The following is a 4,337-nucleotide window of genomic DNA, read 5'->3' as shown; positions in this document are numbered from 1 at the left end:
AGACAGAGAGTAGCTATCTTTCAGTGCTCTGGGTTTCATAAACAGCACAGACCTAGAGACATGAGCATGGAGTCCAAGTAGCCATTGTTACCAATAATATCTAGTTTTCCCCCTTATCGGTGGCCACCTTTACTGAGCTAGTTCTGAGCCTTTCTGTGGTTCAACTCTTTTGTTGTTGTTTTGTTTTGTAATGGATTTATTTTTAAAGGGTTAAACACTCAGACAATTTAAATACAAGTCGAACAGAACCTGTCAGTCAGCCACAATGCCATCGGGTGTCCTCTGGAGTCCTCACAGTGAGGAAGAAAGCTCTGGTACTTTATTCACACACATCCTTCTTATCAGCAATATAATCTACTATTTCCTTATGGACACATTAACTTCTCTGCATCTATATCAGGAATTTCCAACCCAAATCCGTCTTCCATGGTCATAATAATTTCCATTTGGTCCAAACTGTCTAAGCCCAGGTCCTTCATAAAATGAGAATTTACTGAGAGCTTTTCTGGGTCAATCTTTTCACAGAGTTTCAAGACATACAGAACTCGGTGCTTGATTCCCTCTAACATCAGTGGGGGTGTGTCACTGTATGGGTGGCACAAATGTGCGACCATTCCAGGCACTTACAAGAGCACCAAGGCGGGCTGCAGAGTCCTGGGTCTCCTCCAGACTCCTTCAGGGCAGAGAGTAGTGCCAAGAGGCCTGGTCAAGGCCAACATGGGAAGCTGGGACAGTGGCACGAAGGCCGCAGGCAGGCGTCGGACACAGGCGCAAAGGACAGGAGATGCCATGGCTATGCCAACCGAGGATGCACCACCTCTGGTCCAATTATTTAATCATCTGTAGTGATTAATAATGTCTGGGGAGGGCCTTTTAGACAGAACAGAAGGCCAAAGCTTACTTCCACTCCCAGTCTTTGACATTAAAGAAAAAAATCACTTTTCTTTTTTGTTGTTATGTTTTGATTTGGCTTGAGATAGGGTTTCGTGGAACATGGGCTGGCTTTGAACTTGCTGTGTAGCCAAGTACAGCCTTGAACTCCTGATCTTCCTAAAGCCTAGGATTACAGGTTTGCCGCTTCTGTCTTTTGTCTTTTGAAAGGAAAATGCTAAACTACCCAGAGTAGAAGGAGGGACAGTGGCAGTAATGACTACATCAGGGAGATGTCCCTGCAGAGTGGGCAGCCTTAGAACTTCGGGCCATAGGCTATCCTGAGCCATTTTTAGGTTCTGTGTCTCACATTTCACCTGGTACCTCGTCTTCACCTCAAAATTATCCACTGTCTGCATTATAACCTGGGACTATGAATGAGGATGGGGTGGTCTGGGGTTTGCCTGGGCTATCACGCGCTCTTTGTCTCTAGCATTCCGTAGAGCGTGGGAGTGACGGGAGAACGCGCTCACAGAGACGCCTGCCTGTGCAGAGCTGAGAACTCTTTCATAAATCATTTAAAATCCATGGTGTACCAACAGCAATTATCAGAATTAATTGCTCCTTAAAACGTAAAGAATTGTGCTACAAAGAGTCAACATCAGCTTGGGACTGTTCGTCTCCTCTTCGAGCCTTGGAAAGGAGCTTGCGAGGTACCAGGATAGAGCAAACATCGGCGAATTGTGTGTTAGGTACTGTGTCCCTATTTCCAAACTAATAAATACTGAATGAGTAAATAATTTTGTTTTCTCTCTGGGTTATAAAGATTCAGTTGTATTTGGCCAAGTAACTTCAGGGAATATCATTAAATACTTTTCAAACAGTGCCTCTTGGAGCCACATTCTGTTGTTGGACACCGTCGACAGTTGTAATAAGAAAGAAGGCAGAAGGAAATGTAAATAGGGAGTGGGCACCGGTCTCCATAAAAAAGCTTCTCAAAACGGGGCAGAGAAACTAGTTCTGGGGGGGCACACAGGAATCGCTTGCTCACACACTAATACAGAGAGCAGCTGGGAACTTACACAACCGATGTGAATATCTGCCCCCCACAAAGACAAGGATTTTATTTTTAGTTACGTGTGTGTGTGTGTGTGTGTGTGTGTGTGTGTGTGTGTGTGTGTGTGTGTGTGCAGGTGCCCTCTGAGTCCAGAAGAGGGAATTAGATCCACTGAAGCTGGAATCACACGAGTGCTGTCTGATACGGGTGTTGGGAATAAAACTCAGGTTCTCAGCAAGAATGGTATTTGATTTAAACCACTGAGCTATTTCTTCAGTCCCCACACACATTTAATATTTTAACTATAAGTAAAAAAAAGTTATAAATATCCGATTTCCAAATGCTTAAGAATTGAAGGCCAGCTGAGTGTGGTGGTTCAAGTTCTTAATCCCAGCACCCAGGAAGCAGAGGCAGGCAGATCTCTGTAAGTTGGAGGTCAGCCTGGCCTGCATAGCTGCAGGTTCACTAGGGTGGGCTGTATAGTTAGGCCCTTGTTTAAAAAAAAAGGACAGACAAAAGAAGACAGAAAAGAAGGGTAATATTTTACCTGTACATTATGCTCTGCGATGTGGGCATGTGAGTCATATACATAAAAATGTGTATGTTATATCTGAGAGGCTGCTAATGCCAAGGGAAGTATCCAGGGATACTGATTGTTAGCCAGAAAGCATTCTCTCTTATTGCTTCAAGATTTCTCTCCACAGCAATGGTCGTTTCTACCAGAGATTTATTTGATCTTGGTTCTTTTACCCCGAGCTCCTGAAGGAGCAGACTGCAGCTTCGATTTGTAGGGACAGTATCCAGAGACCTGGCACCCGCTTTGACGATGCCTCCGAGGGGGAGGGGTCATCGTTCAGGAAGTAACTCATTGAACAATTAACATGTGGAAACTATACCAAACAGTATGTGTAAATGATAAGTTCATGTTGGGTCTGCAAAGGGCGGAGGCTTATCCTTCCTGCAAGGGAGACCGTGACAACTCTTACTAACAGAATAAATGGGATCATTATATTTCAGCCTCCAAGTAATTATCAGAAATGAAGCTTTGTGAATTCTTTCCTAATGGGGCTACCTGTCACCCTTCAGTCTTTGTGTATAGTGGCATTTCATATCTGAAAAACAGGTCCCCAGTATATCTCTTCCAAATGTTAGCAACCCCCGATTCCTTCCTGTTTTACCACGATACCTAGAGACATTTTCAGGTGGTTTTCTATTCTCCACCCAACATATCATTGAGTGTGTCCAAAGTGCCTATGGCAGGTATGGAAAGCCACAGCAAAACCAGGTGTCTCCTCGTAATTGCTTGCTTATAGGCAATCCTGATGCCGAAACATCCGTGCGAGGGTGGGTGGGGTTGCTGTAATTTCTGCTGTGCTCTCTCTTGGCTATGGCCTGCTGTCAACTGTCTTGGACTTGTGGCCACTACATCAGAGATGCTGAGACCCTGTTGGCTGCCATCATGCAACCCAAGCTTCCATAATTTACTCACGACCTAAGCCGGGGCACCAGCTACAGGGATGCGCGGGCAGGCTGCATGATTTAAGACTTCTTGGACTGACAGTGAGAGAAATTTGGGCCAGAGGTTCTGGCGTGATGCACAGGCTCTTAACTACCTGGTTCTTTCCTGGGTCTCTGTAGATTACTCAAGGTTTTTCTACACCCAGGTATGTGTTGATGGTTCTAACGCCACCACGGTTGGTTTGTTTGATCTTTGATATAAGAAGAGCTGAACACTGTTTCACATTTTGTGTTAATTCTTTCTGGTCTTGTAATGCTTCTTCGGCCTCACTTCCTTAGAGACCCCGGCACCAGCTTTCCAGGCTCCAGAGGAAGAGGGTCTTTGTTCAGGAAATATCTCACTTAGCATGTGTAACTCACACACGGACAGTATCTGAGGGGAATGAATGAATTGGTGTTCCCAAATGATGGCGACTTCCTTGACTTCCTTGCCTTTCCTCCAAGGGCACTATTGTGATTTGTTCAGTGACACACACACACACACACACACACACACACACGCACGCATGCAGGACAGAAATTCTTTGATAACCTTAGGTGTCCCCTTCCCCAGTGGCTATGGTCTAACAACAGCTGTTGATCTGTTAAAAATTCTTGCTTTGTTTACAAGGAAAGGCCTGTGGATGAATTCACAGGCCTACCAGGACCTGTTCTACAACAAGGGGGAAAATAGTGAATGTTTCCCATTTGTGTGAGGACATGAGAGTGGATTTCACGGGCTGGGAGTGAGGGCAGGGAAATTACACTTGAACCTAAGTTCAAGTCCACACAATCACAAATGCCTGATCTAGAGGAACACTTGCCCTACCTAGGGAATTACAGTGCTGTGGGTCTGTGTGGATCGGGGCTGCAACATCTCTGGGAAATATAATTTCACACTAATTAGGACTTC

General features: G+C 45.1%; 1 pseudogene; it reads right to left on the bottom strand.

Moving 5' to 3' along the window:
* Positions 1–267: 267 nt before the first annotated feature.
* Positions 268–816, bottom strand: Ndufab1-ps1 (NADH:ubiquinone oxidoreductase subunit AB1, pseudogene 1; annotated as a pseudogene).
* Between the last annotated feature and the right edge of the window lie 3,521 nt (positions 817–4,337).

Source organism: Rattus norvegicus, chromosome 1 (genome assembly GCF_021556685.1).
Source record: "Rattus norvegicus strain SHRSP/BbbUtx chromosome 1, alternate assembly SHRSP_T2T, whole genome shotgun sequence".
Lineage (NCBI taxonomy): Eukaryota > Metazoa > Chordata > Mammalia > Rodentia > Muridae > Rattus > Rattus norvegicus.
This window is presented reverse-complemented; position numbering and strand designations above follow the sequence as displayed.